We start from the raw sequence: 13,022 nt of genomic DNA, 5'->3' as shown, positions 1-13,022 counted from the left end.
CATCGAACAGACGGATCAACAGTGTCGTATGCCTCATCAAACGGACGGATCATCAGCAACTGTCTCATGTGGCATCATTACACGAGACATTGAGCACAAGTCGATTAATTTATTGTGGGAGTGCATCACAGCGACCAGAGATTCAAAGAGAGACATCATTTCCAGAGGGAGATGTTTGAGACTTAGATCAAGTCCTCGGTGCAACTACTGGGGATCAATAAATTTACCTCTTCGCATTTCCATAGAGAATCCAGCAAAGTGGCGTTGTTGGTAAAACACTACAGGGCGGTTTGGAGTGGTGGAGGAGGGGGAGTGGAGGATGAGGATCGGGTTTCGCTCTAATTCCAGTTAGCTAGCTCTGACTTTTCTGTGGTTTCACTGAACCATTTCTACATGTATAACCTGCAAGCCAATTTACGGCGTTTGGTGCAGAGAACTTCGTGTACTATCAGTTCATCATTTCGTCCTTTCGTGCTCCATTCGTGACTGGTGTACCGGAGGGAGGACTGACCGCAGTATTTGCCACCTGAGTTTGACGAACACTTCGCTAATTCTCTTGCCACTACTAACAGACCCGTCAAAACGTGTGTTACTCTTCTTTAAATCTTGCCTGTCTGCTCTATTAGACATTACTGGCAAGGGTGTCAGGCAATATTCAAGAATTGTTTGGATCTTGAGTGAATATAGCTTCCTTAGTAGTATTCTGGAAAATCTACTTCTGCTGTTTTGTCGAAAACTGACATTTTGAGCCCGTGACTGTGTACAAAATACAGGTTGATACTTGCAGAGAAGATAACAGCAGCCAGACACTTTTCGTTATGCTATTTATTTGTATAAATAGGGCCGTTACCGGTTTCCAGTCGACAGGTTCATCATTAGACAGCTTGTACACGTTCATCTACATTTACATCTACATCTACATAGATACTCCGCTAGCCACCGTACGGTGCGTGGCGGAGAGTACCCTATAGCACTGCTAGACATTTCCTTTCTTGTTCCACTCGCAAACAGAGCGAGGGAAAAACGACTGTCCAAATGCCTCCGTTGAGCCTTAATTTCCCGTATCTCATCTTTGTGGTCCTCATGGGCAATGCATGTTGGCGGCAGTCGAATCGCGTGGAAGTTAGCTTCAAATGCCGGTTCTCTAAATTTTCTCAATAGTTTTCTCGAAAAGAACGTCACCTTCCTCCCAGGGATTCCAACTTGAGTTCGCAAAGCATCTCCATAACACTTACGTATTGTTCGAACCTATCGTTAACAAATCTAGCAGCCCGACTCTGAATTGCTTCAGTGTCTTCCTTCAATCCGACTTGCTACGGATCCCAAAGACTCCAGCATTACTCAGGAATAGATCGCACCAGCGTCCTATACGCGGTCTTCTTTACAGTTGAACCACTCTTTCCTAAAATTCTCCCAATAAACCGAAGTCGACCATTCAACTTTCCTACCACAGTTAAGATATTGTTAGCTGACTTTAGTTCTAACTTTTTATCTCCCCATATGACGAAATTTCCTTGGGGTGGTGGTGCCGTAGGAAATTCTGCACCATTACGTTCCAGTGCTGACCTTCTCTGCAAGAAACAACTATAAATTGTCTTCTAAAATCTTCTTTTCCTACAACTATAGGGGCATTCGTAAGTACCTCTGGGGTTTCAAGAGATGTCTGAGTGAAAACTGCGAGATACACAAAAAGACACATTTCAGTGGGTAGAGCATCTCTGAAGTTTCGATTCGTAATACGCGTTGTGACGTCATTACACTACGGACCATGCTAACTAATGCTGCGTCCTCCAAGTATTTCGTGTCAGCAACTTCAATAAATTACAGCCGCGTTTTCGCGTTTACCACATCTCAAATGGTGGCCATGTTAAGCACTTGTAATGCGAGATAAAAGCTTTGAGAAATGTTTTATCCATTGATTGTTTTTATTTTCTGTGTGTATACGTTTTGTAGCTGCCTTCAGAAACCCCAGAGGTATTTATGAATAACCCTCTGTCCGCCTGTGTGGAACAGATACACTTACGAACCAAAAAATTATGACCATCTGCTTAACAGCTTGTTGGGCCATCTTTGGAAAGCAATGCACCATCGATTCTCCTTATCACCCGCTCTACGGTTCGTTGGTAGGCTTGTGGAGGTATGTGCATGTCTAAACACAAGTTATGTAATACCGGTAAATAACGGGCCGCTGATTTGCGTACGCGGTGATGGCGCCCGATAGCGACCCAGATGGTTTCCATCGGATTCACATCAGGCATATTTGGTGGCGAAGACATCAACGTGAGTTCACAATCATGCTCCTCAAACCACTGTAGCACGGTTCTGGCTTTGAGACATGGACAATTATACAGTTGAAAGACGACATCGACGTCGGGGAAAACATCAAGGATGTAGGGGTGTAGGTGGTCCAGAGCTGTCAGAGTGTCTTTGAAAACTACCACAGGCTCCATGTAAGCGCAGGAGAATGTCTACTACAGCATAATACTGTTCCCATCAGCCCACGTCTGTGGCGTGGTGCACCGGCCGGAGTGGCCGAGCGCTACTAGGCGCTACAGTCTGGAGCCGCGCGACCGCTACGGTCGCAGGTTCGAATCCTGCCACGGGCACTGATGTGTGTGATGTCCTTAGGTTGGTTGGGTTTAAGTAGTTCTAAGTTCTAGGGGACTGATGACCTTAGCAGTTAAGTCCCATAGTGCTCAGAGCCATTTGAACCATTTTGTGGCGTGGTGCACTCTTCTAGTCGCCGTTCACCTCGTTGACTGCACTTATGGAGATGGCTATCTATCTGGTGTAATAAGAAACGTGATTCATCTGCCCAGGTAACAAGTTTCCATTAATTCGCGATACAATGCCGCTGATACCGTGCCCACTGCAAACGTAATTCACGATACCGTTGGGTCAATATGGGAACATGTAGGGATCATACTAAACTGGACCACTTCTACACAGGCTGTCTGACCTGTAACTTTGGTGGGAACAAAGAAAAGTAATATACAATCACTAGCAAAAAAATTGTAACGAAAAGACTCTGCGTACGAGCTAGCTCAGTTCCTTGCGAACTAATCGAGTCAAATATTGACTGAGAAACGAAATAAGTTACACAGAAGCTAGTTATCTAAAATACGTTTTGTGTAATGCAATAGTCAGAACTCTAAAGTGTATAATAGAGTAAACATTTTATTAATGCTATTAATATAAGGGAACCATTATTTTTAATAAAAAATTTATTTACATTTATTGTAAGAATAGTATACCGAAGACGGAGAAAGAAAATTGAGGATCTATTACACGACGATTAGTTTGGCTCACGCTGGGATTGAAAATGGAAGCAAGACTGAAGAAAAATCAAGACATGTTCGTGGGATTTGTTGACTTGTAAAAAGCATTCGACAACGTAAAATGGGACAGAACCAAGAGGGAACAATAAGACTGGGAGACCAAGGACGAAGTGTTCGGATTAAAAGGGTTGTGATACAGGATGTAGACATTCGCTCCTACTGTTCAGTCTATACATCGAAGAAGCGGTGACGGAAATAAAAGAAAGATTCATGAGTGGGATTAAAATTGCGAAAGGATGTCAATGACAACATTCGCTGATTGTTGTCTTCGGTGAAAGTGACGAAGAATTACAGGGTGTGTTGAATTGAATGAACAGTCTAATGAGTATAGAGTACAGACTGCGAGTAAATCGAAGAAAGATGGAAGTAATGGAAAGTAGCAGAAGTGAGAACAGCGAAGAACTTAACATCAGAACTGGTGATCATATAATGGACAAAATTAAAGAATTCTGCTACGTAGGCAACAAAATAACACATGATGGACTGAGCAACGAGAACAAGAAAACCAGATCAGCACTGGCAAAGAAGGGCACTTCTGGCCAGGAGAAGTCTACTAACACCAAAAATAAGCTTTAATTTGAGGAAGTAATTTCTGGCTATGTACGTTTGGTGTACAGCATTGCATGATAGTGAGACACAAACTGCGGAAAAAGCGGAACAGAAGAGAATCGAAGTACCTGAGATGTGATGCTAGAGATAAAGGAATGTTTGATTGATTTTTTATATCTTTTGAACGTAAACATCTCTTCCCCAACTTAAGAATAAATTTTTGTGAGCTTTTGAATTAGAAGGGGTTCTTCCTTTTTCGAGACCTTAGCAGATAAGAGAAAGAAGTAGACGGCAGATAAATTCTGTTGGTTAGAATTAGAATAATTTAATCTTTAGTGCTTCCCACTTCCCAGGTTCCCATCAAACGCTCTTGATTACAACTGAAAGCGCCTTTTTCAAAAGAGAATGCATGTACGAAAAAAAGGAAACGGTCTTGGAAATATGCGCACTGGTTTTCTTCCTAAAGGCCATTCAGTATTTGCAGGCAACAAAATAAATACTGATTTATTAGTTTAAGGTTTTCTTCTAAATGCTGTTATTTACTGGCGTTTTAACATTAAAAATAAACTCTGTAGTTCATTTGCACTAGTTCATCGAATTAGATCAATAAGAACTGGCTCAGAACGAAAGGTTCCGTAAAAAGAATTACTTTCCCCGTCTCTACTTTAGACGCAGAAGTAACTTCAGAGGTATCCCAGAGCGTGATATAAGACTATTACTTTTCATGGTATAAGCCTCTTTAAATGACCTAGCTGATAACCTTGGAAGTTCCATGAGATCTTTCGCGGAGGATTCTGTTGTATAGAGTAGTCGCAACTATAGATAACTGTAGCGAAATGCAGGAAGACCTATAGAAGATCGACACATGGTTCAGGGATTGGCAGTTGACCCTCAACATAAAAAAATGGGACGTATTTTACATAAACAGGCATAAAGACTTTTTATTGTATGACTACACGTTTGCAGAACAAGCGCGGAAGTAGTGACATAAGGAGCATGCGGAGAGATTTAAACTGGAACGACCAAGTAAAACATATCGCAGGTAATTATAGGAATGACCAGGGGGAGCGGCCGCGCGGTTTGAGGCGTGATGTCACAGACTGCGCGGCCCCTTCCGCCGGAGGTGCGAGTCCTCCCTCGGGCATGGGTGTGTGTGTTGTTCTTAGCATCAGTTAGTTTAAGTAGTGTGTAAGTCTAGGGACCGATGACCTTAGCAGTTTGACCTCTTAGGAGTCCACACACACAATTATAGGAACACGCAGGAAATGTAGTCCAGCCCCTAAGGTGATCGCTTTCAAAACCGTCGTTCGATCAATAGTTGAATATTACTCCTCTGACTGGGGTGCATTCCAGAGAGGATCTGTAGAGGAAATGCAGGCGATCCAAAGATGGGAAGCGCGCTTAGATTCAAGATTCATTTAGTAAGCGCGAAAGCGTCAAAGATATGCTTCAGTGGCAGACGCTGCAAAAGAGGCGCTCTGCATCACGGCGTGCTTTCCTGTTCAGGTTCCTCTTTTCGTACGTACCTATAAGAGTCAGCCAGTATATTGCTTCCTTCTGTCTATTGTTAGCGAAAATACCTTGAAGATAAAATTAGATTCGAGTTCACACGGAGGCTTACAGGCGATCCTCCTTCTCGCGAACCATTCGTGGCTGCAAAAGAAACAGCAGAAAGGGACAGTGGCACACGAAGTACCCTCATCCACACAACGAAACGTGGCTTGCGAAATATAGATGGAGACGTAGACTTTTTTTTTTTTTTTTTTTTTTTTCTTTTTTTTTTTACAATTTGTATGTAGCAATCCCTACGGTAGACATCTCGTCTAAAGTCATTGTTGCAAGATGGTAAAACGAACTCCTTATAGAAAAATGGAAAAACCGATAAAAGCCGACCTCCGGGAAGATCAGTTTGTATTTCGGAGAAATGTAGGAACACGCGAGGCAATACTGACTCTGCGACTTCTCTTAGGAGAAAGGTTAAGGAGAGGCTAACCTACGTTTATACCATTTGAAGACTTAGAGAAAGTCTTAGACAATATTGACCGGAATACGCTTTTTGAAAGTCTGAAGGTAGTAGGTGTAAAATACAGGGAGCGAAAGGCTATTTACAACTTGTGCAGAAACCAGACGGCAGTTAAAGAGTCGAGCGGCATGATACGCAAACAGTGGTCGAGAAGGGAGCGAGACAGGGTTGTAGCCTATCCCCAAAGTTATTCGATCTGTACCGTGAGCAAGCAATAACGGAAATCAAATAAAATTTGAAGTAGGCATTTAAGTCCAGGGAGAAGAAATAAAAACTCTGACGTTTTCCTATGACATTGTATTTCTGTCAGGGACAGCAAAGGACACGGAGGAGCAGTTGAACGGAATGGACAGTGCCTTGAAAGAAGGATATAAGGTGAGCATAAAGAAAAGCAAAACAAGGATAATGAAATGCATTCCAATTAAATCAGGTGATACTGAGGGAATTAGATTGGAAAACGAGACACTTAAAACAGTAGGCGAGTTTTGCTACTTGGACACCAAAATAGCTGTTGATGGCCGAAGGCGAGAGGATACAAAATGTAGACTGGCAACACCAAGAGAAGCGTTTCTGGAGAAGAAAAATTTGTTGATATAGAATATAAACTTAAGTGATAGGAAGTCTTTTCTGAAAGTGTGCGGAGTGTAGTCATGTATGGAAGTGAAACATGGAGGGTAAGATGGGAATTGCGGCTTTTGAAATGTGGTGATACAGATAAATGCTGAAGATTAGATGTGTAGCTCATATATCTTCCAACGGACTTGCCTCAGTGGTAATACCGGTTCCCATCAGGTCACCGAAGTTAAGCGCTGTAGGGCTGTGCTAGCATTTTGATGGGTGACCATTCCGTCCGATGTTGGCAAGCGTGGTGCACTCAGCCCTTGTGAGGCAAACTGAGGAACTACTTGACTGAGAAGTAGCTGCTTCGGTCTCGTAAACTGACATACAGCCGGGAGAGCGGTGTGCTGACCACATGCCCCTCCATATTCGCATCCAGTGACCCCTGTGGGCTGAGGATGACACGGCGGCCGGTTGGTAAAGTTGGGCCTTCATGGCTAATTCGGGCTGTGTTTAGTTTTCTAGATCATATAACTAATGAGAAACAGTGTAGACAAGAAGGGAAGAGAAGCCTATGAAATTTGGTGCTACGGAAGAACGCTGAAGATTAGGTGGGTAGATCAGTAACTAATGAGGAGTTACTGAACAGAACTGGGGAGAAGAGGAATTTGTGGCTCAGCTCGACTACAAGAAGGGATTGGTTGGTACGACACGTTCTGAGACATCAAGGGATCACCAATATAGTAATAAAGAGGGAAGCATGAAGGGAGGGAGACCAAAAGATGAATACGACAAGCAGATTCAGAAGGATGTAGGATGCATTAGTTATTCGAGGATGAAAAGGCTTGCACAGGATAGAATAGCATGGAAAGGTGCATCAAACCAGTCTCTGGACTGAAGACCACAACAATAACAACAACAACTAATGGGAACGTATTGAATACAATTGCGGAGAAAAGAAATTTGTGGTAAAACGTGAGTAGAAGAAGGGATCAGTTCATAGGACACATTCTGAGACGTCAAAGGATCACCTGTTTAGTGTTTGGGGTAAAATTCGTAGAGGAAGACTAAGGATGAATACAGTAAGCAGATTCAGCAGAATGGAGGATGCACTAGTTTTTCAGAGATGAAGAGGCTTGCACAGGATAGAGTAGCAAGGAGAGCTGCATCAAACCAATCTTCGGACTGAAGACTACCGCAACAACACTGTTATGTCAGACAGACTTAAAAATTCTGAAAGAAACAGAAATAAGTAGAGACAATGTGGATATCCGTTTGGTGTCTCGGTCCAGTGGGCGTGGTGGACCTTCTTTCAAAGATAATTACGGAGTCTAAACGCACGTTTCTCAGAAGCACTCATTTGCCAAATCGCGGTATATTTCTTTCTTCGACACTGGCAGTAGATTACTATTTCTTGGTCAGCGATATAATTAAGCGTTTTACGACACCCTAGCACGGAAGAGGCGTTTTCTCCAGACGGCGAAGACACCTGCGAGGAAGACAATTTCCCTGACCACTCTACTCGGCAAAAATGTAGCACCCTTCACAGAACTACCAAAATTTGTTTCTGCGGCCGTGGGCGGCAGTAATTACACACTGACTCCGAAACAAAGGGGCCACAGACGCCGTTAGAGACCATAACTGTGAGCGTCTTAATGAGGGAAATTTTGGCCGAGTGCCGGGGGCAGGTTCTTGCTCTCGGATCCAGAATGGGGGCGCCCGCACTCTGCCCGCGCTCTAGGCGGCGGTTTATGAGCCGTGAGGGCCCAAGCCCGGAGCGGGAAAAAGGAGGCGCGCCGGTACTTTCGGCGCCCCGCCGCTAAGAGCCGTGGGAAAGAGGCGCCCCGGTCGTCGAACCCAGTACCGGGGGCGAGGAAAGCGGCGAGCACTATGGTCCTACTGGACTAGGGGGTGGACTGCTCTCGTCACCAATACGCAAATGAGAACCTAGCGTTCTCGACTCCCAACGTGTTGCCACGTGTGAAATCTTATGGGACGTAACTGCTAAGGTCATCAGTCCCTAAGCATACACACTACTTAACCTAAATTATCCAAAGGACAAACACACACACATGCCCGAGGGAGGTCTCAAACCTCCGCCGAGACCAGCCGCACAGTCCATGACTGCAGCGCCTTAAACCGCTCGGCTAATCCCGCGCGGCCCGTGTTGCCACTTTCGCTGCTCAAAAACATTGTGTATGGCAGATCTCAAGTACCGATTGCATTAATAACGTTTCCTTTCAAGTGTCTCACAGGGTGCGATGAAAGAATCCGAAAGAAGGTCATAAAGACCTATGCCGTATGTTAAATTCATAATTTGTACAGGACTCTTGTAGGAGAGAGACTTTAAAGCTCTTGCCTGTGAACAGTTAAATACGGGGAAAAAAGTCTTATAAGGCTTGTTGTTGTTGATGTTGTTGTTGTTGTTGTGGTCTTCAGTCCTGAGACTGGTTTGATGCAGCTCTCCATGCTACTCTATCCTGTGCAAGCTTCTTGATCTCCCAGTACTTATTGCAACCTACATCCTTCTGAATCTGCTTAGTGTATTCATCTCTTGGTCTCCCTCTACGATTTTTACCCTCCACGCTGCCCTCCAATACTAAATTGGTGATCCCTTGATGCCTCAGAACATGTCCTACCAACCGGTCCCTTCTTCTTGTCAAGTTGTGCCACAAACTCCTCTTCTCCCCAATTCTGTTCAATACCTCATTAGTTTTGTGATCTACCCATCTAATCTTAAGCATTCTTCTGTAGCACCATATTTCGAAAGCGTGTATTCTCTTCTTGTCCAAACTATTTATCGTCCATGTTTCACTTCCATACATGGCTACACTCCATATAAAAATACTTTCAGAAACGACTTCCGGTCACTTAAATCTATACTCGATATTAACAAATTTCTCTTCTTCAGAAACGCTTTCCTTGCCATTTACAGTCTACATTTTATATCCTCTCTACTTCGGCCATCATCAGTTATTTTGCTCCCCAAATAGCAAAACTCCTTTACTACTTTAAGTGCCTCATTTCCTAATCTAATTTCCTCAGCATCACCCGACTTAATTCGACTACATTCCATTATCCTCGTCTATAAAGCTTGTATACGAGGGCTATTCGGAAAGTAAGGTGCGGTCGGTCGCAATATGGAAATTAGAGTGAAAATGAAAAAAGTTTTATTTACAACAGTTTGCTACACCTTCTGGCGAATTCCATACATAGCTGCCGCTTTAACTTAGACATTTGTCGTAGTATTGTACTTCCCAATAGTCTCGTCATAGAGGAGAATATCTGTGCGAACGGTGCACAATACGAGGGGCGTTTGAAAAGTTCGGGCAAAAATAAAAACTACTTACGTGTTTGGGGTAAACCTTTTTTATTTTTCCACATAGTCTCCTTTTAGACTTATACACTTCATCCAACGCTGTTCTAATTTGTTGATCCCTTCCGAATAATACGAACTGTCCAAGACTGCAAAATAGCTATTAGTTGCTGCAATCACCTCCTCCTTTGAATAAAATCTTTGTCCCGACAGCCATTTCTTCAAATTGGGGAGCAAGTAGTAGTCAGAGGGAGCCAAGTCTGGAGAATAGGGGGGATGTGAAACGAGTTGGAATCCTATTTCCAATAATTTTGCGACCACAAATGCTGAGGTGTGTGCTGGTGCATTGGCGTGATGGAAAAGGACTTTTTTGCGGTCCAATCACCGGCGTTTTTCTTGCAGCTCGGTTTTGAAACGGTCCAATAACGATGAATAATAAGCATCTGTAATAGTTTTACCCTTTTTCAGATAGTAGATAAGGATTATCCCTTGCGAATCCCAAAAGACAGTCATCATAACCTTTCCGGCCGAAGGAATGGTCTTCGCCTTTTTTGGTGCAGATTCTCCCTTGGTAACCCAATGTTTAGATTATTTTTTGGTCTCAGGAGTATAGTGATGTATCCATCTTTCATCCACAGTGACTAGACGAAGCTTAAAGTCCTGCGGATTCTTCCTGAACAGCTGCAAACCATCCTTGCAACACTTCACACGATTCCGTTTTTGGTCAAGCGTGAGCAGTCGCGGAACCCATCTTGTGGGTAGCTTTCTCTAGCGCAAATGTTTATAAAAAATATATCCGTTCATTCGAGATGCCCGCAGTACTAGCAATCTCACGCACCTTAACTCTTCTGTTATCCGTCACCATATCATGGATTTTATCAATGATTTCTGGAGTCGTAACCTCCACAGGGCGTCCAGAAGGTTCAGCATCACTTGTGCCCATATGGCCACTCCGAAAATTTTGAGACCACTTATAAACTGTTCTAATCGAAGGTCTAGAATCACCGTAATGTTTATCAAGTTTCTCTTTAGTCAACTGAGGCGTTTTGCCTTTCATAAAGTAATGTTTGATCACCACACGAAATTCTTTCTCGTCCATTTTTTTGTAATCACTTTACTTCCTTGATTCACACGAATGACAAACACAAAGAAATAGACCGATATGGCTAAAACTTGGTGTGTGTTCTTTCCAAAGACGCAAATAACTAAACATGACCTCGATACGCGTCGGTGGTGCCATCTCTCAGACTTTGCACGGACTTTTCAAACGCCCCTCGTAGCCGCAAATAAAATACATAAGACGTTCAGAAAATCCATTTATACACGTTTTGTGTATTATATTTGTGACTATTATACAGTATTCGCACCGTTATTCTCTTATTGTTTGATGAGAGACGGTATTATGGAATAACGTCACTATAAGGTATGTTTACTTGGAATTCGTATGCAATTTATGTTGGTTTGACGTTAGAATTTTTTGTAATTGTTCTTTTTACGGTTGTGTCCAATTAATGTGAAAAGCGACTAGATGGATTGGCCCTGTAAAAATATTTTCTGTACAGATGATCTGGATGTGGCTATTTAATTTCGCAGAAACTTGTAATCAATGTGTACTTTTATTCGATTTGGCAAATGGACTTTTGTAATAAGAAGAACAACCATGTTGACTTGTATTTGTTTACTGTAGCTGCACTTTGCTCTCCCTCTACAAGTCATCTTGCTGAGTTTGGAAACACCTGTTGCAGTTTTTCCGTGTCTGCGAATTACATTTGATTTTTTAAACATCTCTCGATTAATGTGGCTACGTAATGTTTCCTAAATGTAGTTTTGGGTACGAAAACCTGCAATATTATGTGAGATGGAAGTGGAAAAGGTGCTAAAAACAGTGCTTTTAATTACAACCTGCACAGAAACACCAAAGATGTACAGTACAACAAAAAATACGACATGTTATCAAGTCATAAAATGCACATACGCAGGCCAAACTGTATAATCTCATCCTTAAACTAAACAAAGCTTCAGAGGTAAAACGAGACCGATTGCAGACGAAAAACTGGTTTGGGAACGTGCACTGTCGGGTCACAGAAAAACACTGTATTTTGCAGAAAACGGAGTTTTAAAAGCCAAATATTTCTACAGTTTTTACCAACCACACTCCCCGCCAGTACGCAATTTCTAATGCCTTATCTTGTGTCCTATCGACCGACCACTTCTCTCAGTCAATCAGTTGCCACAAATCTCTTTTCTAACCAATTCGATTCAAGACCTGTTCTTTGGTTACTCGCTCTGCCTATTTAATGTTCAACGCACCACACTCTAAAATCTTCTGCTCTCTTCTTGTACGCACTGTTTATCGTAAATAGGGTAGAATGCTTTAAATCATCGTATAAGCGTTGTTTTACGAAACAAATAATTCGATACTTTAACATGTTTAATAATTTGGTCATAAAGTTTGTAACAGTTCTACAAACATTAATTAGTAATATTGGTCACCATTCTGCTTTCTCATCCCCGAAATTTGATTATCGTTGACAGCATCATCAGAACTGCAACGAATAATAGCGAAATACGCAGTTTTGCTGAGCAGAACTAATCCGACTGGGCTTCTGCCTGGTTATAAACGGTCACGTAACGAGGAGCGTGTATTTCACGAAGCCGATAGTCGTAAGCTAACCCGATGCGTCAAACAACATAACCTGAGTACCAGTTATATACTTTTGCTGATTGATTTTAAACAGATATCGCTTGACAAGGAGAATATCTAGAGTGTGATAGTAAAAAAGAGGAGATAGAAAATCCATCTATCGCGCATTCAATAAGTTCTTCAAATTCTGCCTCTAACGATCACGCTGTCAACAGGGCGTTACATCTTAACCTACCTTTCTTCGAAATACTCTTGCCAGACTGTAAGAAACTCTAAAAATACGTACTGTAACATATGCAGGGTGAACCAAAGCTCCACCAACAAACATTCGGAGGAGGTAGTATGGAACAAACAAGAAAAAATGCCCAGTAAACATAGGCTCTAAAACGCAGACCTTAAGAGCTATGAGCGCTTGCTCATCTTCGCTACTGTGAAACACATCTCTTCTACTGAAGAAGTGCTCATACCTCTTAAGGTATGGTTTTTAGAGTCCATCAATACTGCACATTTTTTTCTGGTTTTGTTCCTCCTCCCAGAATACAGAAGGCAAAGATCTTGCAGTAGAGGAGATGTGTATTACAGTATCCAAGATAA

The 13,022-nt window shown here is 42.5% G+C and overlaps 1 long non-coding RNA gene across 1 annotated transcript in view; it reads left to right on the top strand.

Annotated features, from left to right (window-relative positions):
• The window catches only part of LOC126484531 (uncharacterized), a 488,984-nt gene that overhangs the window by 234,141 nt on the left and 241,821 nt on the right, over positions 1-13,022 (top strand). The window lies entirely within an intron of this gene.

This window comes from Schistocerca serialis, chromosome 6 (genome assembly GCF_023864345.2).
Source record: "Schistocerca serialis cubense isolate TAMUIC-IGC-003099 chromosome 6, iqSchSeri2.2, whole genome shotgun sequence".
NCBI classification, from domain to species: domain Eukaryota; kingdom Metazoa; phylum Arthropoda; class Insecta; order Orthoptera; family Acrididae; genus Schistocerca; species Schistocerca serialis.
The sequence above is the reverse complement of the archived record's forward strand: the minus strand, read 5'-3'. Positions and strand labels throughout refer to the sequence as shown.